The sequence below is a fragment of the Lithobates pipiens genome, unplaced genomic scaffold (genome assembly GCF_037356315.1).
Source record: "Lithobates pipiens isolate NorthernLeopardFrog02 unplaced genomic scaffold, aLitPip1_a1.2 Scaffold_30, whole genome shotgun sequence".
In the NCBI taxonomy this organism is placed as follows: Eukaryota; Metazoa; Chordata; class Amphibia; order Anura; family Ranidae; genus Lithobates; species Lithobates pipiens.
In genome coordinates this window covers 37,231,229-37,258,570 of record NW_027507791.1, presented here as the reverse complement: position 1 = coordinate 37,258,570, position 27,342 = coordinate 37,231,229, and the positions used below count along the sequence as shown (strand labels likewise).

Below are 27,342 nucleotides of genomic sequence, written 5' to 3'. Positions count from 1 at the left end.
GGGTGTACTGACTTTAGTTGCCAGCGGTTTAGACATTAATGGCTGTGTGTTGAGATATTTTGAGGGAACAGCAAATTTACACTGTTATACAAGCTGTACACTCACTACTTTACATTGTAGCAAAGTGTAATTTCTTCAGTGCTGTCACATGAAAAGATAGAAGAAAATATTTACAAACATGTGACTGAGGGGTGTACTCACTTTTGTGACATGTGTGTGTGTATTATATATATATAATTTGTGCATGGATTAGGTGAAAAATAATGAAAAAATGCAGGGCAAGTGTTTGGGAGTATAATTTTGTGATAAATGAGAAATGAATCAAACGCAGGCATAATTAAAAATATATAAATGTAATAATTAACCACTTCAGTCCCGGAAGGTTTTACCCACTTCCTGACCAGGCTATTTTTTGAGATACGGCACTGCGTCACTTTAACGGACAATTGTCATGCAACGCTGTACCCAAATAAAATTTGTCATTTTTTTTCCACAAATAGAGCTTTCTTGTGGTGGTGTTTGATTACCTCTGTTTTTTTTTTACTTTTTGCACTATAAACAAAAAAACTACACTGCAGAGTGCATGAGCATCATGGGAAATGTAGTTCAAAAACATCTGGGGTGCCGAGGTTCTCCATCACTGTTCTAGGTGGTGCTTTCTAACTGGGGGACTGTTACACTGGAGGAAAAGAGAGATCAGGTGTCAGCTTAGCTGAAACCCAAAGATCTCTCCTTTGCTCTCTGACAGATCAGCAGTTTGCCTTGTTTACATAGGCACACCGCAGATCTGTCTCTCCACAGAACAATCAGCGGGTCGCGGCAGCCATCGCGGTCGCCGGACACGCTAATTGGCTCCCATAGTATCCAATCACAGTGGAAGCAGCGCACTACACCATGTGCACAAAATCACATACAGGTATATGATTTAGCACAGCCAGTCTGCCCTGCCGCTGTATATGTACTGTGGGAGGTCTGGAAGCGGTTAATGGATAATTAATGGTCAATATATTAATTGATATAATCATGTATATTCATAGGGGGACTGTCAGGACTTATTATACTCGGGCTTCAAATCTCTTTGATGTGTCCGTGTGATAGACATGTCCATTCATTTTAATTTTCGTACGAATGCATTTTCGTCCGAATTTCGAGTATTTTCGTTATTGTTTTAACAAACTAAAACGAACGTGCAGAATCTGAAAACCAAAAGATCCACTTTATTTTCCTTTTCGTTGTGACAACAGTTCGGTATAGATAGGAGATTCGACATGATGCTGACAATAGAGATCTGTGTCCATCGAACCTGTGGTCGAATGTGCCTCACCTTAACTCTATTAGTCCAAGATTATATAGAGAGAAAAGATTCAACATAAAGATTTGACGAAGCAGTCGCCACGAGTGGACATTTATGGTCAAATGCTCTGCCCATAGGCTATAGAAGAATTCTAATGTTGGTTGACTAATAATAATAATTAATAAATATAATTATTACCAGTGTCATACAACATTAGAATTCTACTATAGCTTGTAGGCGGAACATTTGACTGGAAATATACAATCCCAGCGGTGTACAGTTTAGCTGCTCCGTCAAATCTTCTTAGAACATTCAACAGACACCATAAGCCTTCAATGATAGATTCGACCTTAATTATTTTAGATTTTCGGACGAATGCATTTTTTAACGAAATTAAATAAATAACATTTCGGGAGTAACTAAATACATTTTTTTTCGGGACGAAAACTCCGCGACTGGTCCCAAAGTCTTCTAGGACCTGTCATGTGTCCCAGAAGACTTCCAGCAGCCTAGGCTGAATGGAATGGAAGTGGGTGCAGGTACCTGTCAAATTTGGGTACCTGATCCCCCCCTCCTCATCAAAAGCTCAGTTTCACAAACAGGAGCCAGGGAGGAGGCCTTAAAGCGGAAGTTCCACTTTTGGGTGAAACTCTGCTTTAATATGGACTGATCCTCAGGTGTCAAACACAAGGACCACAGGCCAAATCTGGCCTTCCAGGCCATTTCATGTGGCCCTCACACCTCTCCTGCAGCTACAGGAGAGCTCCAGCCCTCCTCTGGTCCTCCTCCAGACCCTAACGTTCTGCTTTCAAGCAATGCATGCAGCTTCTTCCCAGCAGCAGCATAAAAAAAGGGGGTGCACTGTGATGTTAGGGAGAGTAGGGAACTTCTGATGGTGGGGTAGCTCTCGACATCTAATGTAAGGGGAGGGGATGCACATCTAATCTTACAGATACAACTGGCCCTTTTGAGGACAATCATAATGCTGATGCGGCCCACAGTGAAATTGAGTTTGACACCCCTGCAACAGGATGTATAATGACAATCATATATACTTCAGTGCATGTGCTGGTCAGTTTAATTTGAAGTTTACTTACTCCTAGAGGAAGTTGCCCCCCACCACCCAAACCATCTTTTACATCCCACCACAAAGAGACAAAAAACTGTTACCACCTAAGAGAGAGGAGAAATAATTAATTTATTGACAGTAGAGGCTCATAATATGGTAGAAGCTTCTATCTAATTCTCTATTTAGCCCCCCCAGGCAAAAGGGTGTCAAAAATAAATGCAAAAAGTTTCACGTTTGCAGAGAGCAGAGATTTTTGGGCATCTGCTCAATGATCCTCACCTCTAAACCTGTAGTGTATTTATGGTGATGTTTGGCAAAGTGATGGGGGACACTGTGCTTGTCCTCGACTTCCTCTACTCATCTCTGATGCTCACCAAATCTTTGTCAGAGTGGACAGATGGGGCCTCCTACATACAGTAGATTGCAAGGGCAACTTAAAGGGGAGTTCCACACACTTTTACTACTCCTCAGCATCCCTCACTAATCTGTGCACTAGAAACAAATTTGCATTTTTTTATGCATCACCTTTTGTATATATGCTGTATTTATTAATCATTTCCTCCTCCTTGGACACGGCCACGTGCGTCATTTCTGGTTTGCAATGCGTCGTGAGAGATGTGTGGCATCAATCCCAGGTGGCAATCGGCATCACTGGGCCATAGCATTGCGTTATTTGCAAACCGGAAATGACACGATGCAAGGTGGTGGCCAGCGCTATTTTTAAAAAGGGTAACCAGGCTTTTGTTGCCATTGCTACCAAAGCTTCTTATACACAGTGATGGGTCGGTGGGGTAGGCGACTGGAGCATGTAATGACACCCTGAGTATGAAAGGGGTTAAAACCGTTTAGGACATTCACTTCTGGAACACCAAGGCAGCTACCGAACACTCTAATCAGCCAAACAAGAACCCCATACGAATAACTATCCCCAAAGTATGAGACAAGGCTCTGTCTTGAGGTTCAAACAGGAATGAATCTTTATTTTGAGCTCTCACAAAAATATATACAGCAGGATGGAAATACAGCCTCTCCCCAGAAACCTAATTAACATGCGCTAATTATCTAAGCCTAGGTGACTCAGAGTCTCCTAGCTCACCGACTATACAATACACATTATCATACACTATTTCTAATATGGCATATACAGGGTTCCCAGAGTCTGTCTCTTGGGGGGATATGGACCTGAATCCAAAGTAGCACCACCTCAAGGGTCCCCAGGCATACAGCTCCACAAAGAACACCGTTCCCCCAAATGCCAGGGCCCATAATCGGTCATCAAGAGGCTAGCATTCAGTCCCTTCCAAAAGCCTATGTCCCGGTTAGGTTTGTCACATTTCTCCCCTTTCGGCAGGAGACTAAACACAGGAGGAGACCCCAGACTCCAAAGTTAGTCAGTGGTTCCAGTCCTCTAATTCTGGTATCCACACAGTACCCCATACAAATTGTTCCAAACAGAGTATTACTCACCCAGCCAACCTCTGCCTCTCTCAGAGAACATATCCGCCACTGGGGAGAGGCCTGCACTGGCCCTTCTCCCTGGAGTCCTCTCAGCCGCTGGAGAGAAGACTGGGCTCACTCCGTCATGCTGTTGGGGATCTAGGCTGACTGCCCAGCATCCCTGGGGTATACAGGTGGGGACTGAAGCCCCATCCACCTTTACAGGAACTTCATCCTCTGTTAGTTGAGGTCAGAGGCCAGCAGCACTCTGCCCTGTTGCCATCCCTTCTGCTGGAAACCTCACACCATCTGCTCTGGCTAACTGCTAGGGAGGGAGGCCGACCGCCCCGGCTCCCTGGAAGTCTGCAGCCATTGCCGGTGCTGGGCAGAGGTTGGTAGAACTCTGCCCAGTTGCCAGCACTTCAGGTGGGTTAGTGTCATCATTCTGGGGCGCCGTCTGCTGTTGGAACGCTCTTTCACTGGTATTGTCTCAGAGGTGCACGAACCCTTGTTGGGAAAGGAAAATGGCTGCTTCTCCTCCCTGCATCTATGAAATCCACTGGGAGAGAGAAACCATGACCTTCTCACCTCGGGCCTCCAAAACTGTCACAGGTGTGGGGCAGAGGTCTTAGGCCCTCTGTCCAGTGACCAGCGCCTCAAATGTGGAAGTTCCTTGCAACTCCATAGATACTGCTGTTGGTGCTGGGCAGAGCACACTGAAGTTTGGCCCTGATACCAGCTCTACTGCTGGAGGCTCATCAGGTTGTTCTTCCTCAGTAGAAAAGTCTATCAAATCCTCTGACTCTGCAACTGGTGTCTGGGGATAGAGGTTCACCATCTCCTGTCCATGGAACCCGGAAGATGCTATCAGTGCTGGGCAGAGGTTAGCAGAACTCTGCCCTGTTGTCAGCACTTCAGCTTTGGGGATGGCAATCTCCAGATTTTCCACTGCCGATTCTTCAGCCAGGATTTCAGAGTTGTCAACTGTTTTTTCCTGATAGTCTCAGACAAAGGGAGCCCCACCCTGCTGCTGAGCAGAGTCTAGCAGTTGTCTGTAGGCGATCTCCAGCTCCCATTCCTGAATGGCCAGAAACTCCAAATCTTCCTGTGCCCAGTGCCCTTCCGAGACATTCAGTCTTCGCTCTCTGTGCTCCATTATTTCCTCCAAACTCCACTCCCGATCACTCCCAAAGTCAGGGTCCCTGGACAGCCTCCAATACAATAATCCCAGGCCACCATAGTCAAAGCCTTCTATAGGGCTGTCATCCGCTGACCACGGGCACTCTTGGGCTACATACCACCAGAGGGCTCTGTAGCTCTAGTCGAATCGCATCTCTGCCCGGATCAGCCTGCTTAACTCAGCTGTCCACTCCCGCTTCAGTTGTTCCCCCAATAACAGCATTCTTACTTCATACTGCAACCAGTACCTTACATGGAGGGAGGGGAGAACTTTTCCCTGGTGTTGCTGCTCGAGAGCAAGCGCTTTCTTCCAGAGTTTTCAGCGGATAGAATCAGACCATCCCAGCTGAACCTGCTTTGATACTGGTCCTCTATGCGGCATCTGCATCTCCCGCAACCTCCTTCTGAATTCCTCTTCCATGGCGGCTGGATTCTTTACCTCTCCTCTCCTTTCAGTTGGTGCTGCTGTGACTTCTACTGCTGCAGCACCTCTTTGCTGTAGCCAATTTGCATCCACAGCCGCTATAACTAGGTCTATGATTTCCACTGTAGGGTTAGGGCCATAATGTGGCAATCTTAGGTTAACAGCCCGATCAAAACTTGTCCTGTCTGTTACGCTGGGCCTTTCGGTTATGTTGGCTGTTTTGGCTCTATCCATTTAGACTAGTTCTGCGTTAATGTCCCTCTTCTTATGGTTGTTGGCCAGTTGGCCCGATTCTCCAGTAAGTCCTTGAGGGTAGAATGCTTTAGCCGTTCATACCGTGCTTCCATTGGCCTGTGTCTTCTTGTAGCTGTCCTTCTGGCTGTGGTAATCATCCCGCTGCTTGCCACCAGTTGTAACAACACCCCAAGTATGAAAGGGGTTAAAGCCGTTTAGGACATTCACTTCCTGAACACCACGGCAGCTACCAAACACTCCGATCAGCTAAACAAGAACCCTATATGAATAACTCTCCCCCCAAGTACGAGACAAGGCTCTGTCTTGAGGTTCAAACACGAATGAATCTTTATTTTGAGCTCTCACACAAATATATACAGCAGGATGAAAATACAACCTCTCACCAGACCTAATTAACATGAGCTAATTATCTAATCATTTAGACAGCCTAGGTGACTCAGAGACATGACCTTTAGGCCAGACGTCACGTTTCCCAGCTCACCGACTATACAATACACATTATCATACATCTCATTTATACAATTGCAGGGTTAATTAGCACACTGGATGAAAAGACTCGTTAGAAGCTGTGACAAAGTCATACTACACTAATTTACATTATAGAAAACAACAGACTGGAGGCTGGAATTGACATCAGCATCTCCTAACAGTATGTGTCCCAACACTATGAATCAGCCACTGTTTCTAATATGGCATATACAGGGTTCCCAGAGTCTGTGTGTCTTGGGGGACATGGACCTGAATCCAAAGTAGCACCACCTCAAGGGTCCCCAGGCATACAGCTCCACAAAGAACACCGTCCCCCCAAATGCCAGGGCCCATAATCTGTCAGCAAGAGGCTAGCATTCAGTCCCCTCCAAAAAGCCTCTGTCCCCTCTAGGTCTGTCACAGAGCATCTTAGCTCTGATTACATACAGAGCCCGGGCAGGGGACAGACAGACAGACCATTACTAATGATGACTAATTATAATAGAGGAATATGATGGGGCAGTTTTGATAGGAGCAATTTGATGGGGGCAATGTGATGGGGCATTTTGATGGGGCAGTTTTGATGGGGGCAATTCTATGGGGGCATTTTGATGGGGGCAGTTTGATGGTGGTAATATGATGGTGGCAATGTGATGGGGCAGTTTTGATGGTGGAAATACGATGGGGGCAATATGATGGTGGCAATTTATGATGGGGACAATTTTGATGGGGCAGTTTTGATGGGGGTAGTTTTGATGGGGGAAATTTGATGGGTCAATTTGATGGGGGAATTTTGATGTGGGGAATTTTGATGTGGGGAATTTTGATGTGGGCAATTTGATGGAGACATTTTGATGGGGCAAATTGATGGAGGCAGTTTTGATGGGGGAAGTTTTGATAGGGCAATTTGAAGGAGGCATTTTGATGGGGCAATTTGTTGGAGGCATTTTGATGGTGGCAATATGATGGATGAATTAAGATAGGGAAATTTGATGGGGGGGGGGCAATTTGATGAGGGCAGTTTTGATGGTGGTAATATGATGGGGCAATATGATGGTGGCAATATGATGGTGGCAATATGATGGGTGCAGTTTTGATGGAGGCATTTTAATAGGGGCAATTTGATGGAGGCATTTTGATGGGAACAATTTGATGGATGCATTTTGATGGATGCATTTTGATGGTGGTAATATGATGGCGGTAATATGATGGGGCAGTTTTGATGGTGGTAATATGATAGTGGCAATATGATGGAGCAGTTTTGATGGTGGTAATATGATGGGGCAATATGGTGAGGCAGTTTTGATGGTGGTAATATGATGGGGCAATTTGATTGAAGCTATTTTGATGGGGGGCAATATTTTATGGTGGGCAATATGATGGAGGCATTTTGATGGGGACATTTTGATGGAGGCAATTTGATGAGCCAGTTTTGATGGTGGTATTATGATGGGGGCAACTTTGATAGGGACAATATGATGGGGGAAACTTTGATAGGGACAATATGATGGGGGCAACTTTGATAGGGACAATATGATGGGAACAACTTTGATGGTGGTAATATGATGGGGGCAATTTTGATGGTGCAATATGATGGGGCAATGTTGATGGTGGCAATATGATGGGGCAATTTTGATAATGGTAGTATGATGGGGCAATTTTGATAATGGTAGTATGATGGGGCAATTTTGATAATGGTAGTATGATGGGGCAATTTTGATAATGGTAGTATGATGGGGCAATTTTGATAATGGCAGTATGGTGAGGCAATTTTGATAATGGCAGTATGATGAGGCAATTTTAATAATGGCAGTATGATGAGGCAATTTTGATGGTGGCAAAAAGATGGGAGTAATTTTGATGGTGGCAATATGATGGGGCAATTTTGATGGGTGCAATATGATGAAGGCAGTGTGATGGGGACATTTTGATGGTGTCAATTTGATGGGGCAGTTCCTGCAAAAGGTAATTACTTTTTAAAAGATGCTAATTGTAAATGATATCCCTGGTTTCTGTGCAGATATATACAGATACATACATAACAATATATTTGTCAGATTAGGTGAAACGTCAGAATGTGTAACGGAAGTGGCATTTTGTTGCCGCCATCTTGCTAAACCCCACACTCCTCCACAGTAAGGATACACTGAGAAGGGACAAGCGGACATCTTGTTACACCCACCCATTAAGTATAAGGATTATAGGGGTATTGTTATCTAAAAAGGAAAATTTCAGCCGAAACACCACTTTAAACAATACACCACATGTCGTAGGAGCAATTATAGAAGTTTTCAAGCTTATAGGTTTTTCTCTTGTTTTTTTACCATGTTGGATGAAAGCACAGGTTTTACAAAGTGTTTTTTACATTGGAACATGCAGTGCAGAGGTGTGAGTGCAGAGGTGTTAGCGCAGAGGTGTGAGCGCAGAGGTGTGAGCGCAGAGGTATGAGCGCAGAGGTGTGAGCCAACTCTGTGGGGCTTCAATAAACCCATCTTTCTTATAAGGCAAGGAATTTGCGGGATCTTTATTCTTATAGTGTGATCTATAGTTTAGTCCTCTGTTGCACAGTTGACTGTCTTAGAAACAGGACCTTCATTTCAACATAACACATAAATAAGGGTAAATTTATATACAATAAAAATGTTTTGTCATGACCAACAATCACACCACAATATTAACCACTTCAATACCGGGGGGCACTTATACACCTTCCTGCCCAGACCAATTTTGAGCTTACAGCGCTGTCACACTTTGAATGACAATTGCGCGGTCATGCTACACTGTACCCAAAGTAAATTTTTATCATTTTGTTCCCACAAATAGAGCTTTCTTTTGGTGGTATTTGATCGCCTCTGGGACTTTTATTTTCTGCTAAACAAATAAAAAAAGACTGAAAAGCTTGAAAAAAAAAACAACATGTTTTTTTTGTTTCAGTTACAAAACTTTGTAAATAAGTAAGTTTTCTCCTTCACTGATGGGGCTGCAGTGACGGGCACTGATAAGGCGGCACTGATGGGCACCGATGAGGTGGCACCAATGAAGTGGCACTGATAGGCGGCACTGATATGCGACACAGATAGACACTGATAGGTGGCACAAATAGGCACTGATAGGTGGCACGGATTGTCATGGATAGGTGGCATGGATTAGCATGGATGGGCGGCATGGAAAGGCGGCACGGATGGGCATGGATAGACAGCATGGATGGACATGGATAGGCGACACGGATGGGCACTGATAGGCGGCATGGATGGGCACTGATAGGCGGCATGGATGGGCACTGATAGGCGGCATTGTAGTGTAAAGTATTGTAGGGATGGATGCCAATCAGTGCCAAACAATAATGCATGCCAATCAGTGATACCCATTGTGGGCACTGACTGGCATCCCTGGTGGTCTAGGGGGGCATGCCTGGTGCTGGGCATCCCTGGTGGTGTCCCTGGTGGCTCTTACTATTTACAATGTGATCAGCCGTGATTGGACACGGCTGATCCTGTGGTAAGGAGTCTCCGTCTGAGACTCTTTACTGAGATCGTAGTTGCGGCGTGTCAGACTGACACACCGCAACAACGATCGCCGTGATGCGTGCCCCCGGGGGCGCACAGCGGCTTAATATCCTGATCACGTCATATGACTTCCGGTCAGGATATTAAAACCACTTTGCCACCGTCATTTTGCTTTATGGCGGGCGGCAAGTGGTTAAACATGAGGTTTCCTCCCGCACCTGGTGATAATGGCCAAGCAGCTCATTAGCTGCATCGGTTGTTATCATTAGATACCTGACCACCAGCTCTAAAAAATTATACACCTGCAGGCATCACTCCGGTATAACCACTACATGCAAATGACGTTCAGGTACATGATTTAGTGTGAAGTGGTTAATAATTGCTATAAGAGAAAATAGTACATACGTGTGCCATTCGAGAGATTAGTATTTTCTCCATTAGATGGCAGTGCAGTAAGGCACATATAAGTCACTCTCCAGCCCCAATACAGCAGCTTGAGAAAGAAGCATGCACTGAGTGTATCTCTATCGTGCATGCTCCAAAGAGCATTGCAAGCACGCCAATGACATCATAATAGTCAGTGTTGCATTTCAGCCTGTGTTCCAGCCCTCAGCCTTCCACCATCTTACTAGCATCCTGCTGACCAGGACAGCCCATGAGCAGCAGAGATGGCTCCCATCACAGCTTTCATCCACTGGACTGTAATACAGTATGTGCCTATTTCCCATCTCCTCCATGTGAATTTTTCTCCTTTTTTATTTATAATAAATGCTTAACAGCCTACACTCAGAGGCACCTGTATCTTCTTCTCTTGTTGCATGTTAGGAGACCGCTTCTACTCCTTCCTAAGACTGGCCCTGATGTAATTAACTGTGTATCTTAAATCCTACACTCCTAGAGCTCAAAGGACTATATGATGGACATTGCACATCTGCTTGCACCACTACTTACATGTTTTTCTTTTAACATATTTAGGAAGGATTATATTTATTGCAACCGTTTATATAGTGCCAATAATTTTGCTTTACATACTGTACATTCCTATCTGTCCCTGCCTTCAAGGAGCTTACATTCTAAAGCTGGCCATAGTTTAATTGAAATGAATGGAATTCATCAGGAACCAGACAAATTTCAATCCATCTATGGCCATTCCCACTTGACAGAAGTCAATCTAATGACTTCTATCTAACGAGAATGCTGGATATTTTTCAGTCAATTAGTGGCCTCAGCTATTGGCAAAAGAATCCCTGCTGTCAGAATAGAATAGTACAGTGGGGAGAATTACTCCACCCACCTGGCTTGTGTGGATGGGGGAAACCATTATTGCTTAATCCTGCTGACTGATCAGAATGAAAGACCAGTTCCTTAGAAGCATAGGTGTCATAAATTGGTATGACCAGACGGCTTCCCCGTGGATTCAGAGGGGGCAAGGTCACCCGTTTATGTCACCGGGTGGCCCCGCCCTCAGCTATATAAGAACTGTCACAGAGAAGAAGCACCAGTCGGCGGGAGCCTCCCATGGAGACAAAACGGTTGTGGCTTTTTTTTTCTGTCCATTGCGCGGCGTGATAGAAGATGAATGGACTTGGCTGGACATTTTTATTTTTATATTTCTTAAAGAGGAAGTAAACCCTGATGAGTTTACTTCCTCTTTCATTCCCTGCAAAGGCAAAGCATAATGGACTACTATGCATCGCATAGTAGTCCATTATGTGTCACTTACCTGACACAGGAGCCAGCGATGTCACCGCTGTCCCCTGTAGTCCGGCGCATCCATCTTCTCGGTGGGTCTCGCTTCACCTGCCGCTGTCATTCGGCGAAGCCACGATGACGCCACGCACGGGAGCTGCCACGTGTGGCATATCGCTGTTGACGGGTGCCACGCTCAGTGCGCCTGCGCGCTGCTGTCTACGGCGCATGCGCCGTAGACAGCGGTGCCTGTCTTTCGGCAAATATCTCCTAAACCGTGTAGGTTTAGGAGATATTTCTTGGACCTACAGGTAAGCCTTAATCTAGGCTTACCTGTAGGTCAAAGTGTGTTGTAAGGGTTTACAACCACTTTAATAAAGGACTTGTCCGAAGCTGTCTCTTGTCTTTTTTACCACTTTTGACACTTTTTTGTGAAATGGTAGGGGTACAATGTACCCCATTACCAATTCACATGGGGGGAGGCTGGGATCTGGGGGTCCCCTTGTTAAAGGGGCTTCCAGATTCCGAAAAGCCCCCCCACCCAAAGACCCCCGCAACCACCGGGCAAGGGTTGTGGGGATGAGGCCCTTGTCCCCATCAACATGGGGACAAGGTGCTTTGGGGCCAGATCCCAAAGCACCCTCCCCATGTTGACGGTATGTGGCCTGGTACGGTTCAGGAGGGGGGCACTCTCTCGTCCCCTCTTTTTTTCTTCTAAAGAGATCCCAGAAAGCTAACACCTCTGCCATGGTCCCCATCTTAGCGGCAACTTGCGTGGCCAGGAATGCTGTTTTTTTGGATCAAGAGACTTTCTAGTCATCTGTCCCAAGGGACCAAAACAGAGGAGATAGTGAATTCCCTTTCAATCATAGGAAAGACTGTTGCCTATTTAGCGGATGCAGTGGTAGAATATATCAGGGCCTCTGCCAAGGTAGCTGTGCTAATTAGCTCAGCCAGAAAAGCTATTTGGGTGAAGGCATGGGAGGGTGACCTTACATCTAAAATGAAAGTTGTGTGGTCTACCCTTTAAGGCTGGGTTCACACTATTGTGAATTTGATGTGGGTTTCCCTGTATCCAATTTGCATGTCAGGAGATTGTGACCAGCTCTCAATGGAGCCAGTTCACACATCTCCGGAGCGGCTCTGGAGCAAATTACACAGGAGTCCTATGCATCTTCTGGTCTGTTTCAGGTTCAAATTCAGACAAAAATTTGGACTGAAATCAGACCTAAAAACTGTGAATAAGGATGTACCGGACCCCTACTGTGAGCCGCTCTGTGCGGCAGTGTGAACCCAGCCTTAAAAGTTTCCTTGCTCTTTGGGCCAGGACTGGATACCGTACTATCCAGGTCTTCTGAGAAAGAAAATAAATTCCTGGTTAAGTCAAAAAATAAACATTAATTTTTTTCATGAGTCACCAGGATAGAACCAGCAAAGAACCAAAAAGAACCCAATAAGAAGTGGATATGGTAGGGGGAAGCAGATATGTAATCTTCTGTTCTCCTTTCCTGGAACAAGCACCAAAACTACAAAGGATCAGGGTGGAAGGTCGGCTGTCTCAGTTCATCTTCCAATGGGAGGGAATATTAGGCAGTTCTTACATTTGTCAGCTTTTGAGAGAAGGCTACTGTCTAGAATTCTCATTCAGGCCCCCACTAATGATCACTTTAACTCATCCTCCCAGGGATGCTTTGAAAAAGAAGGCCCTCTTAGAAAGGATTCAGGAGTTGGCAGAACAGCAGGTAGTGGTACCTGTACCAAAAGATCAACAATTCCAGGAGGTTGTACTCCCATGTGTTTGCTGTCCACCAGGGGCGTTGCTAGGTCTACAAAAGATCTGGGGGTAGAGCCCATAGCAGCATAGTAAAGAAAGTTGTACGCTTGGGTGGGCATACACATGTATATACAGTAATATACGTGTGTGTGTGTATATATATCCCCAGAGAGCCTCCCACTTACATCAGGATCCCCAGAGAGTCTCCTCCTTACATCAGGGTTCCCAGAGAGCCCCCCTTAAATTAGGGTCCCAGAGAGCCTCCCCTGTAAAATTAGGGTCCCCAAAGAGCCCCCCACTTACATCAGGGTCCCCAGAGAACCTCCCCTCCCCTTGGAGACCCCTGCAGAGACTTGGGGCTATGGGCCCCAGATTCAGGGCTATAGCCCCAAAAGCCACCCCCTAGAGACGCCACTGCCATCCACATACCCTTGGGAAAGTACCACCTCATTATAAATCTCAGGAAGCTAAACAGTTTCCTAGAATACAAAAGGTTTTCCATGGAGAACATATACTTAATTTGCAAGAATCTTCTGAAAGAGACTTTTTTGACAATGCTGGATCTCAAGGATGCCTATCTACATGCTCCAAATCACCCAGAATATCAGGCCTTCTTGAAATTTGCAGTGTCTTCCATTGGCAGTTAAGGGCTCTCCACTTTGGGCTAATGGCCTGCCGAGGATCTTCACAAAAATCTTAGAGGTGGTGGCCTTCTTAGACCTTCAAGGAATAAAATGAATTCCCTACCTGGACTACCTGCAAATTTTTGGTCCTTCGGCTGCTCAGGTAAAAATAGACACCGAGAGCATAGTTACTGTCCTGCAGGCGCTGGGCTGGATAGTGAGCCTGGAAAAGTCATCCCTGGAATCAACTCAGGTCAAAACCTATTTAGGTTACCAGGTGGACACAAGGTTACAAAAGCTCTTTCTGTCAAAAGGATAAGGTAGTCTCTTCTGTCCGGGAATGTTGGCAGAAGCCTCATATTTCTACAGGAGGGAGATTCTATGGGTTCTGGGTCTCATGTCAGCCAGTATCTGAATCATCAAGGAGGAAACCGTTCCAAAGACCCTCCTGGACCTTGCCAAGGACATCCTGGGCTGGGCCGAAGGAAAGGTCATCTCAATAGTGGCAGAGTACATAAAAGATGAGAAACCAGGAAGTGGACTTCCTCAGTCACCAACCAGACAAGGATAGTGGGAATTGAGCCAGAGAATATTTCAGGAATTAGTGCACTGCTTTAGTTATCCAGAGGCAAAACCAGGAAAGTAAGAAGGTTATTTTCCCTCTCATAAGAAAGGGAGGGTGTCATGGTTATGCAATAGAGTTCGTCTGCTTACCTGTCTCCATGTGTTCATCTCTAGAGACCAGCCGACCCTCACCTGACTGCTTTTGTAATCCATCCTCTGGCATGGCTCCACCCTAGCTCCCATCAGAGAATTCTATATTAACCCATGCACTGCTAGCCTATCCTGCTGATCAACCTTTGTGTGTTAGCTTCCTGTTACCTGCCGTGTGCTCTTCTGTTGTTCCGTTACCGACTTTGGCGTGTCCTTGACTATCCCTGTTTGCCTGTGATCCTGACCTTTTGGCGTGTCCCTGACTATTCCTGTCTGCTTGTGGCCCCGACCTTGGCTTTGTCCCTCACCATCCCTATCCTCCTGTTGCCTACTGTGGGTGTGAGCTGGGGGACCCTGGGGGTCGCGACCTGGAGCCAGTTGCAGCCAAGTCCATCCTCACCACTAGAGGCTCTGGTGAACACCTGCTGGCTCTTAGACTTCACGCTCCAGGGAATCTTATGCTCTAACCCCGGTGGGATCCATCTTGGTGTTCTGGCGGCCCTGCCTTCCTATAACCTTGACCCCCATCTGCAGCAGTCAGCCGTAGGGTCCACAACCTTGCGGTGCACTCCTGATCCCTACGGTGTGCATCTGTCACCTGGCCTCAAGGTGACCTGACAGTTTGATCAGCCATGGACCCGGCTGACGTGCCGCTTCCTGCAGTCGATCTTTTGCAGGGCATAGTTCAGAGACTTGAGACCCAGGAATCTAATCAGACTCAGGTGATGCGATTCCTTCAATATCTGGCTTCCCGCTTCGAGCAGCTACAGGCTTCCTTGGGAACCCCGAACCTGCAGCCTCAAGTACAGTCTGCGACTGCACCTATCGCACCAGTCGCATCCACGCATTCATTATTACTGCCAGCTCCGTCCCGTTTCTCTGGGGACTCCAAGGCCTGCAGGGGCTTCCTCAGCCAATGCACCATTCATTTTGAGCTCCAGCCTCAAAACTTTCTGTCTGATCGGGCAAAGGTAGCCTATATCATTTCCCTCCTCTCCGGTGAAGCTTTAGCCTGGGCTGCTGGCCTGTGGGAGAAAAATGATCCAGTGGTTTCCAGCCTGTCCAACTTCTTGAAGCTCTTTCATAATATCTTCGAGGAGCCAGCTCGGGTTTCTTCTGCGGCTAGTGCCCTTTTACGCCTTCGCCAAGAATCTTGTTCAGTGGGACAATATGCACTTCAGTTCCGTATCCTCACAGCTGAATTGAGCTGGAACAATGAGGCCCTGGTCGCAACCTTTTTACATGGCCTCTCTGACCGAGTGAAGGACGAATTAGCAGGAAGAGCTATCCCCGCAGGTCTGGACGATGTAATTTCCTTATGCAATCAGATTGACATTCGTTTCCAGGAGAGGTCCTTGGAAAAAGGATGCCAGCACCCCCTGGGTCCTAGTCAGCCTGAACTTTTTTCCCGTCGCCCTGTGGAGCATCCTCAGTCTGCTGAGGAACCCATGCAGCTGGGCCGGACCAGACTAACCCCCGAAGAACGTGCTAGACGCAGAACTCTGGGCTTGTGTCTTTATTGTGGGGGCAAGGGTCATTTTCGTGACTCCTGCTCACTTCATCCGGGAAACGCTCGGGTCTAATACATTTGGAAGGTGGAGTATTGGACCCAGAAACATCACCTCCTCGTCTTCTTTTTCCAGTGTTCCTCCATGTAGGCACTTCTCCCCAATCAGTCCTAGCATATCTGGACTCCGGGGCTGCCGGCAATTTTATGGACTGGAGAACTGCTTCTTCCATGAAGCTTACCCTTTCTCCCCTCGCTACTCCACTGGTAGTCTCGGCAATTGATGGCACTGTGCTCCCAGGGGGCCCTATCTGTTTCCAGACGCTACCTATTAGGATGTCGGTAGGGATACTCCACCAGGAGTGGATCTCCTTCCTCATCCTACCCAAGGCCTCTACCCCCATTGTATTGGGCCTTCCTTGGCTACAGCTCCACTCGCCACATGTGGACTGGGTCTCTGGGCAGATCCTGGCTTGGGGTCCTTCGTGTTTCTCATCCTGTCTTCTCAAGTTGACCCCCAAGGGGAAACTTCCCATTGCTACCAAATCTGTATCGTCTGATCTTCTCACGGCATACAGCGATTTCCGTGATGCGTTCTGTAAGAAGTCTGCTAAGGTGCTTCCTCCCCAGAGATCTTTTGACTGTGCTATTGACCTTGTCCCTGGAGCAACCCTGCCCAGGGGTTGTACCTATCCTCTGTCCATTCCAGAGACCCAGGCAATGTCTGAGTATGTTGCCGAGAATCTGGAGAGAGGTTTCACCCGGAAATCCTCATCGCCTGCAGGAGCAGGGTTCTTTTTCCTTGCCAAAAAGGATGGTACCCTCAGACCCTGCATCGACTATAGAGGTTTAAACGCAGTGACTATCAAAAACCGATACCCCTTACCTCTAATATCTGAGCTATTCAACAGGTTGAAGGGGGCTTCCATTTTCACCAAGTTGGATCTCAGAGGTGCATACAATCTCATTCGAATATGGGAAGGTGACGAATGGAAGACCGCGTTTAACACTAGGGACGGGCATTACGAATACCTGGTTATGCCTTTTGGTTTGTGTAATGCTCCAGCTGTGTTCCAGAACTTTGTCAATGAAATATTCAGGGATCTACTGTACCAGTTTGTTGTCATCTATCTGGATGATATTTGTCATCCTTTCTGAAAATCTGCCTGCTCACAGAAACCATGTACGCACCGTACTTCAGCGCCTTAGAGAGAACAATCTCTATGCCAAGATGGAGAAATGTTCCTTTGAATGTTCCGAGGTCCTGTTTCTGGGATGTTTTGTTTCTAGTGCGGGTCTTCGCATGGATCCTGGAAAGGTCTCAGCCATTACCAACTGGCCCCTTCCCGCTAGCCTCAAGGCCACACAGCGCTTTCTTGGCTTCACAAATTATTATAGGCAGTTCATAAGGAATTACTCTTCCATTGCCGCGCCTATTAACCCTTTGACCAAGAAGGGTGCGAATGCCAAAGACTGGCCTCCCGAGGCTGTCTCTGCGTTTCACGATCTGAAAACAGGCCTTTGTCTCTGGACCTCTCTTGAGGAGACCAAATCCTGGGGACCCATTTTTTATTGGAGTAGACGCGTCTTCGATGGGGGTGGGAGGTGTGCTTCTTCAGTTCTTTGAGAAGAAACGTCAACCATGTGCGTTCTTCTCCAAAAAAAATTCTCAGGCAGAGAGAAATTATGCCATTGGTGATCGGGAACTTCTCGCAATTAAATTGGCGGAGGAGTGGCGTCATCTCTTGGAATGTTCCCCTCACTCCATAACGATCTTTACTGATCATAAGAATCTACAGTACCTACAGAATGCTAAATGTTTGAACCCCAGACAGGCCAGGTGGAGTCTCTTCTTTTCCCATTTTAAATTCACGATTACGTACAAACCTGGTTCCTGCAACGGTCGAGCTGATGCGCTCTCTAGGTCATTTGACACTTTGGACGAGGAGTCCAACCCTGATCCTGAGCCGATCATTCCTACCTCATGCATTGTTGCCCATTCTACCACCCTGGAATCAAAAATTCCTCCTGGCAAGACCTTTGTTCCCACGGAGCTAAGAACTAAGATCCTTCGTTGGAGACATGATTCCAAGGTGGCAGGTCATGCTGGGTTCCTCCGATCCTTCCTGCTCATCAGTCGTCACTACTGGTGGCCTAATCTCCGCTCGGATGTTAAAGACTACGTTAAGGCTTGTCACGTTTGTGCTCAGTCTAAATCTTCCACTCAAGCCCCTGCTGGTCTTCTCATGCCCTTGCCCATTCCTAAGGAGCCCTGGTCTCATATCGCCATGGATTTTATCACTGACCTTCCACTGTCGGAGAATAATACGGCCATTTGGGTAGTAATCGATCGGTTCTCAAAGATGGCTCATTTTGTTCCTCTTCCTGGTCTCCCTTCTGCCCCTGCCTTGGTTCCCATTTTTGTACGAGAGATTTTCCGCCTTCATGGTGTTCCTTCTCATGTCGTTTCGGACATGGGTGTGCAGTTTACTTCTCGTTTTTGGAGAGCCTTTTGCAAATCCCTCGACATTACCTTGGATTTTACCTCTTCTTATCATCCCCAATCCAATGGCCAGACAGAGAGTTAATCAGGAGTTGGAGGTCTTTCTCCGTACCTTGGGCTCTGCCCATCATGATGATTGGGCATCACTATTACTGTGGGGTGAGTTCTCCCACAATAATCATGTCAATGTCAGTTCTCAGAAAACACCCTTTGTCACTGTTTATGGAAGACATCCTCTACTCCCTCTTCCTATGACTTGTTCTTCTGACATTCCAGCTTTGGCTACTTTTAAGGAATCATTCAATTCCATGTGGGCCGACGTTCATGATTCCCTCCAGAAAGCTGCCAACAAATTCAAGAGTTTTGCTGACCGTCGCAGGCGTAAGCCACCTTTTCTTCAGCCAGGAGACAAAGTCTGGCTCTCCACCAGGAACATCAAACTCTGGGTTCCTTCTCTCAAATTTGCCCCAAGATTCATTGGTCCGTACACCATAATTTCTAAACTGAATCCGGTTTGTTTCAAGCTCCAGATTCCCAAAAGCCTCAAAATCTCTAACTCCTTCCATGTTGCCCTTCTGAAGCCTTTAGTCCTCAATAAGTTCTCTCGTCCTCTCTCTACCGTAACACCAGTCTCTGAGGATGATCAGGAGTACGAGGTTAGCCAAATTTTGGATTCCCGACTCTGTAGAGGCATTCTCCAGTACCTCGTGGACTGGAAAGGTTTTGGTCCTGAGGAGAGGTTGTGGATTTCGGCTTCCGAGGTCTTTGCACCTCGTCTATTGAGGAAGTTTCATTTGAAGTTCCCCTCTAAACCTGGTCCCAGGCGGGGAAGGGGGAGGCCTCGTAAGAGGGGGGGGTACTGTCAAGGTTATGCAATAGAGTTTGTCTGCTTACCCGTCTCCATGTGTTCATCTCTAGAGACCAGCCGACCCTCACCTGACTGCTTTTGTAATCCATCCTCTGGCATGGCTCCACCCTAGCTCCTATCAGAGAACTCTATATTAACCTGTGCACTGCAGGCCAACCCTGCTGATCAACCTTTGTGTGTTAGCTTCCTGTTACCTGCCGTGTGCTCTTCTGTTGTTCCGTTACAGACTTTGGCGTGTCCTTGACTATCCCTGTTTGCCTGTGATCCTGACCTTTTGGTGTGTCCCTGACTATTCCTGTCTGCTTGTGGCCCCGACCTTGGCTTTGTCCCTCACCATCCCTATCCTCCTGTTGCCTACTGTGGGTGTGAGCTGGGGGACCCTGGGGGTCGCGACCTGGAGCCAGTTGCAGCCAAGTCCATCCTCACCACTAGAGGCTCTGGTGAACACCTGCTGGCTCTTAGACTCCGCGCCCCAGGGAATCTTATGCTCTAACCCCAGTGGGATCCATCTTGGTGTTCTGGCAGCCCTGCCCTCCTATCACCTTGACCCCCGTCCGCAGCAGTCAGCCATAGGGTCCACAACCTTGCGGTGCACTGCTGATCCCTATGGTGTGCATCTGTCACCTGGCCTCAAGGTGACCTGACAGAGGGCCTGGGTGCCTTAGCTCAGGTTTTGCAGGTCAAGCTGGTGTATGCCTTTCCTCTTATGGGTCCTACAAATGCTCTGTCAGTCACCTGGCCACCTTATCCTGATTGTGCCATGGTGGCCAAGGAGGGCGTGGTTCGTGACTTTGAAGGCCCTGTCAGTTTCGCCTCCTTGGAGACTCCTGATTTGACCAGATATTCTGTCCCAGGGTCTGGTGTTACACTTCAGGCAAGAATTCTTTCAATTGATGGCTTGGCTACTGAGCGCCAGATCCTCAGACTAAAGGGCTCAGATAGAGTAATAGACACCCTCCATTGATAAAATTGTTTGCCAAAACCTGCCTGATAAAGCCAAAATACTTTTGGGAGAATGTGCTGAGAACAGAGGAAACTAAATTACAGCTTTTTGGTAAACCCCGTAATTTTACTGTTTTCAGAAAAAGAAATGGGGCCTTTAAAGAAAAGAATGCGTCCCTATAGTTAAACATGGCAGAGGTTCACTGATGTTTTGGGGTTGCTTTGCTGCTTCGGGCACTGGATGTCTTGACCATGTGCATGGATTTATGAAATCTGAAGACTACCAAAGAATTCTGGGGTGCAATGTAGGGTCCAGTGTCATAAATATGGGTCTCTGTCAGAGGTCATGGGAGTTTCAGCAGGACTATGACCCAAAAACAAAGTGTTGAACTGGCCAGCAGTGAGTCCAGATCGATCCCATTGAGCACCTGTGGAGAGATCTCAAAACAGCAGTTGGGAAGAGGAACCCTTCCAATCAGAGACCTGGAGCAGTTGGTGAAAGAAGAGTGGAGGGAGACGGAGATGGAAAAATAACTTAAATCAAAGGGGTATGCTACCAAATACTAAATTGAGGGTGCCAATAATTTTGTCCAGTTAATTATTGTAGTTTTGCGTGGAATGTGTCAGATTTGGCTTTTTATGTCATACCAATACAAAAAAAAGAAATAAACATGAGAATGCCTAAACATTTGTAATTGCAACAATTTTCTGGGTGAAGTGTTCCATTATCTGACAGAAATGCAGGGGTGTCAAAGTTTTTGGCAAATGAGATATAGATAGATATATATATATAATTTTTTTTTTTTTTTTACATTTTACAGCTTTTTCATGCCTCTTGTAAAAAACATCTTGTTTACAAAGCTCAAAATTTCAAGCTAAAATTCACACACAAACAAGTAAATAAGTCGCAGCAGTGACTCCTACCCCTGCCTCTCCAAGGCTGTCTTGTATAGTATATTTTGTTCTGGGTTTATATACTGGTTTTTTTTTTTTTTTACATACATTGTATGACCAGAAGGGGAAAAAAAAATTCAGGGAACACAGTTTTAGAGAACATTTGAGACATTTTTCATCGTATTACCTTTCAGCTCCCGAGTCAGCGAGTGTCCATGTTCATCCAGAAGTATCTCATCCACCAGATGATCACCTATAGAGAAATAGAGAGGTAAAAGCTTTGACTTGATCAAATTCATTTGATGCAGACTCACAAAATTATGTATAGGGACCCCCCCCCCCCCCCCCAGTGGAAAAGAAAACCCTCAGCACTGGGGTGGCCTGACATTACACCAGGGTGGATCAATGGCCACGGAGGACTGAAAATAATGTTGTGTGCCAGTAACACTTTATTTTTTCAGATGTTTATTTTCTCCAGGATCACAGAGAGGGTTAGGGCATCAGATGCCTCCAGCAATATATTTAAAAAAAACTTAGTCAACTATGGAATCCTCATTCTACTCACCTAATATCTTAATAGACACTCTCCTGCTAACACCTGCGGGCTTTCCCCCAAACACAAAGACCACTTTCCCACCAATCACATCATCCCTGATGGTTTGGAAGAAATTAAACTTTGACATGTCTTTACAGCACCCATACCATACACTACCAATTCCTCTCATAACTCTAATGACACATTAGAAAAACCTCAAGCTACAACAATGGTTAGCACTTGAGATTGATAACTTAACGGACCTCTATACTAAAGTACTCTCTAGAAACCTTCCGAGATCTCTAAGCTGAATTTCACCTTCCAGACTCGGAAGCATATACCTACATGAGGATTTCTCATTTTCTTAAACATTCTAAATTTACCCTTGAGATTACAATACCTGAACCTCTACACCAATTCTATACTTACACAGTATACCCCAAACATGGTATCTCCATACTATATGCAACCCTAAATGACAATCGACCCTATTCCCAAACCACTACACTCTCAAAGTGGAGTGAAGAACTAAATATCAATGTCACCCAGGATATGTGGGCACAAGCATTTCAACTGACCTATGCAGCCTCCCACTGCTCCAATCACCAGGAATATTATCAAAAAATATGCATAGGTGGTACCCAACACCCTACCTTCTATCAAACATCTTCCAGGGGCACCCAGCTAACTGTTGGAGATCTTGTGGAAGTGTTGGACTATAGCACACATTTTGTGGTTTTGCAGATTTAGAACCTCCTTCTGGAGACCAATATTTTCCTCAATTTCTACTCTATCACATACCCCCTCTACCCTCAACCCTTCACTAGCTCTACTCCACATGGAGAAATTTCCTCCCAGGTCAAGGGCTGTAATCCTACACTTGCTACTTGCAGCAAAACTGAATATTACTAAGCTCTGGAAAAAAGCAGAACCATTTCCAGTACAATTACAGACCTAAACCTCCAATGTGAAATGGAGAAAATAGTGACTAGAAAAAAAATTATGTATGAGAAAATGTAATTATAAACTGGAGGTCTTGGTTATTTCCCCCTCAATGCACTGTGACTATTTGAACTGTAGATCTAACTTGTTTTCTCTGACTCCCCATGTAAAACCTTTAAATACTATGCTGGTGCTTCCTATCACCTATCTTGTCTCTTTCCATACCCCTCCCCTCTAATCCCCCCTTCTTTCCCATTAACCTACCCTCCTCCCCACCGACTGGAACCAAAATTGTTAACACCTAAAGCTTGTTTATGCTTATGCTGTTTTTTTCCCAAGACCAGTTTTTTGCCACTGGACCTGAACAATTTTAAACCTTGTATAGTTTTGATCCAGTCGGAACATCCGACCTGTTGTAAGAAATGTACACCATGTTAATTTTCATGAAATCTTTATTAAAGAAATATTGAATAGAAGCATCACATCATCGGCATTAGTCAACTCAATAGCAGTATCGTCATACACCTTAGTAAGTTTTACATCATCACATTACATTTTAACACTTGCCTCCCCACTGAAGAGGGCACTGCAGTGAGGAAAGTCCTTTTCTGCACCAACAGTGGATGGCCCAGCTGGGATCACTTCAAATGTGAGCAATCCCACAGTCAGTCTTTCCTATGACTTTAGCAGCAACAGTCTTACCCATCAGTGTAGCAGGTCTTGCAATGTTCACTTGAGTACATCGACTTTCTTCTGCTGCACTTCCACTGGCCCACTCCCTCTGGGGGCCATAGGATGAAACTACAGAAGGCATCTCCAGCTGTTTAGCACCCCCTGCAGGCACAACAGGAATTTCCTCCCTGTTTCCAGGGGTGACTGCAAACATTTTAAAACAGGAATGCCATGCCCCAGTTGACCACATTCCAGGAATGGTACTTGGCACTTGGTACTTTACTTTCTCCTGTTGCTAAGGGAGATGGCACTCTCCCAACATGCAGAAACTCACTGGCATCTTTATGGGGATGGTGGGCCACCTCTTCCCTGTAGCTCCTCCTTCCTGTTGACACATTTTCTCCTGTTGCTAATGGAAGTGGTGCTCTCCCAGCTGCACTTTACTGACACTCCCAAACACACAGACTTCTCTCTCCATGAAGTGGTGTTGCTTTAAACTTGCCACAATCCCCTTTGTCTTGCGGTCCACAGACCTGACATCACAGGCATTGCTATGGGCAACCGCACTCCTCTCAAACTTCTGGTAAGCCTGTTACTCACTCCTGGCGCTCACAGCAGGCTTCCCAAACACAGATGCAGACCTTTTCTTTGCTAGGTAACTTTACACTGGAGCCTGGGACAAAGGGCAACTGGAGACTGCATGCCCCCACTCACTGCACCAAACAGTGCTTTTCCCTGAGTCTCTTGTCCAGGCTTCCAACACTGCATCCTCTTTCAAGCTTAAGACTCTGCACATTAATCACTGGTCTTGTGTTGCTAGAGGCAATGGCAGCCACAGTCTTCCTCCTTGGAAAGCTCTGTTCAGGCATGTATGAGGCTCGTTCAAGTGGTAACAACCCCTCTAGCCACAGAGCTATGTCTTTCATCTCAGCCATCCTTGCTTCTTTTTTCATTTTGACTGCCCCATCTTCACAGTTACTCCACAACACTTTTGCACAGTTCAGCAACAAAATGGAGCACTGTCTCTTTTAGTTACCGTATTTATCGATGTATAACACGCACTTTTTCCCCCTTAAAATCAGGGGAAAATCGCGGGTGTGTGTTATACGCCGATCCGCCGCAATTCCCTTGCGATTTTTGGGCTCCGGGCGGCTTTAAGCCGCCTTCGGCCCTTCTCGCGGCTTTCGGCCGCCTTCGGCCCTTCTCTGCGGTTTTCGAGAGCGGCCGAAAGCCTCTGAGTACAGCCGAGGCGGGCGAAAGGCTCAGAGTACTGCCAAGGCAGCCGAAAACCACAGAGAAGCGGCGAGAGCGGCCGAAAGCCTCCGAGTACGGCCGAAAGCCACCGAGTACGGTGCTATTTTTAAAAACAAAAGCTGAGGGGACAAGGCTGCAATGACAGACAAACTGCATGACGGAAAGGCTGCAATGACAAGGCTGCAATGACGGACAGGCTGCAGGCTGCAATGATTGACAGGCTGCAGGCTGCAATGACAAGGCTGCAATGACAAGGCTGCAATGATGGACAGGCTGCATGACAAGGCTGCAATGACGGACATGCTGCATGACAAGGCTGCAAATGACACTGACAAGGCTTCAGATGGACACTGATAAGGCTGCATTGATGGGCATTTAAATGTAAGTTTTTTTTCCTTAAAATTCCCTCCTAAACTTGGGGTGCGTGTTATACGCCGGTGCGTGTTATACGCATATATGGTGTTGGGGTGATATAAGTGCTAAAACCACCCATTCACCTGACAAATCACTCGCCTCTGAAATCCCTGTCAACACCGAGACTACATTCAATATCCAGCCCCCCCGGTCCTTGGCAAAATTGTCCCGGAATGACAGTTTGGAAATGTGGTCACCCTACTCCCAGTGCACACATGCACGCTCTGACTTCTCCCTTGCAAGCCTGGACTCCTCGGGAGGGTGGAGCCCAGAACCATGGCCAGGTGTCTACAAATAGCCCAGCACCCACCTGACCAGTCAGTGTGCCGGTGATTCTCAAAATTAGGACCCAGGACTGGCGATTTTTTCCCACCCAGGTCTCTAAGAAATCCCTGGGCTCCAGGTCCCAAAGTAGACTTTTCTAAGAAATTAGAAAATTGAAATGCCAGTTTCCTCCCAAATACACAAATCCCCTGGAGTCCCTCAACCTGCTGGGTTGAGAATCCTGTAGAACTACTCGGGTGGGGTACCACACTGCCACATAACACACTGCATTGTTACTGATTGAAGGTTGTTAAATGGCCAGTGCTCTGCAGTTCAGTTGGCACAGAAACTCATATCGCAATGCTAAGAATGTTGGACTTGTATGCTGCAAGCAGGATTTCTTTATTCAGTTAATCTGGAATAGAACTACAGATCCCAAGTGAGTGAGCAAAGGGGCTGGAAGATAAAAAGGAAAGTCCAGGGACCTCTGGAGAGGAAAGAAGAATAAGAGAGCGGCAGGACATGTGTGAGATTTGAGAAGGGGATTTCCAGATCGCTGTTCATACTAAGAGGCAGGATAGTCAATTCTACAGGCAGGTAGATGCGATCATTGCCATTGGGACCACTACATCCATGGGAGGACAGAGAGAGAAAGGTGGCCTCCCAGCAGCAAGGCCATTGTTTAACACCGCTACATTGAAGGATTGGGTGAGAGGGTTCCTAACCCATACCACACCACAGGGCCACTGATTACCTTACTATTTTACTATAATTACTATTAAAAACATAAAAAAACTAAAATTCCATAAATATATCCCATAGTTTGTAGATGGTATAACTTTTGCACAAACCAATCACTATAGGCCGATTGGGATTTTTTTCATAAAAAAGAATACATATTGGCCATAATTGATGAAATTTGATTTTTTTTTTATTGGGTAAGTTTTTATTGTCATTCTTTTTTGTTTCTAGCTCTCAAAAAATAGAAACCATAGAGGCAATCAAATACCACCAAAAGAAATCTCTATTTCTGGAAAAAAGGACATCAATTTATTTGGGTACAGCGTTGCACGAACGCACAATTGTCAGTTAAAGTAACACAGTACCATATTATAAAGAATGTCCTGGTCATGAAGGGGGTAAATCTTCCAGGGCTGAAGTGGTTAAAGAACCTTTTCACCCAAGCTTTACAATTACAGTATCTCACAAAAGTGAGTACACCCCTCACAAATCTTTTCATGTGACAACACTGAAGAAATGACACTTGTCTACAATGTAAAGTAGTGAGTGTACAGCTTGTATAACAGTGTAAATTTGATGTCCCCTCAAAATAACTCAACACACAGACATTAATGTCTAAACCACTGGCAACAAAAGTGAGTACACCCCTAAGTGAAAAATGTCCAAATTGGGCCCAAAGTGTCAATATTTTGTGTGGCCGCCATTATTTTCCAGCACTGCCTTAACCCTCTTGGGCATGGAGGTCACCAGAGCTTCACAGGTCACCACTGGAGTCCTCTTCCCCTCCTCCATGATGACATCACAGAGCTGGTGGATGTTGGAGACCTTGCGCTTCTCCGCCTTCCGTTTGAGGATGTCCCACGGATGCCCAATAGGGTTTAGGTCTGGAGACATGCTTGGCCAGTCCATCACCTTCACCCTCAGCTTCTTTAGCAAGGCAGTGGTTGTCTTGGAGGTGTCTTTGGGGTGGTTATGTTAGAATACTGCCCTGCGGCCCAGTCTCCAAAGGGAGGGGATCATGCTCTGCTTCAGTATGTCACAGTAAATATTGGCATTCATAGTTCCCTCAATGAACTGTAGCCCCCCAGTGACCATGACACTCCCACCACCATGCTTGACTGTATGCAAGACACACTTATCTTTGTACTCCTCACCTGGTTGCCGTGACACGCACTTGAAACCATCTGAACCAAATAAGTTTATCTTGGTCTCATCAGACCACAGGACATGGTTCCAGTAATCCATGTCCTTATTCTGCTTGTCTTCAGTAAACTGTTTGGGGTCTTTCTTGTGCATCATCTTTAGAAGAGGCTTCCTTCTGGGATGACAGCCATGCAGACCAATTTGATATCATGTGCGGCGTATGGTCTGAGC

The 27,342-nt window shown here is 46.2% G+C and overlaps 1 protein-coding gene across 12 annotated transcripts in view; it reads right to left on the bottom strand.

Annotated features, from left to right (window-relative positions):
• Positions 1-27,342, bottom strand: part of LOC143942641 (NACHT, LRR and PYD domains-containing protein 12-like) — a 280,534-nt gene that overhangs the window by 186,899 nt on the left and 66,293 nt on the right. For 3 of the 12 annotated variants that reach the window (XM_077464012.1, XM_077464017.1, XM_077464016.1), the window contains exon 3: positions 21,334-21,399. The exons of the other annotated variants lie outside the window; for them this stretch is intronic. The gene's annotated coding sequence lies outside the window, so the exon portion shown is untranslated. The remainder of the gene's footprint in view (positions 1-21,333; positions 21,400-27,342) is intronic. 12 annotated transcript variants of the gene reach the window in all.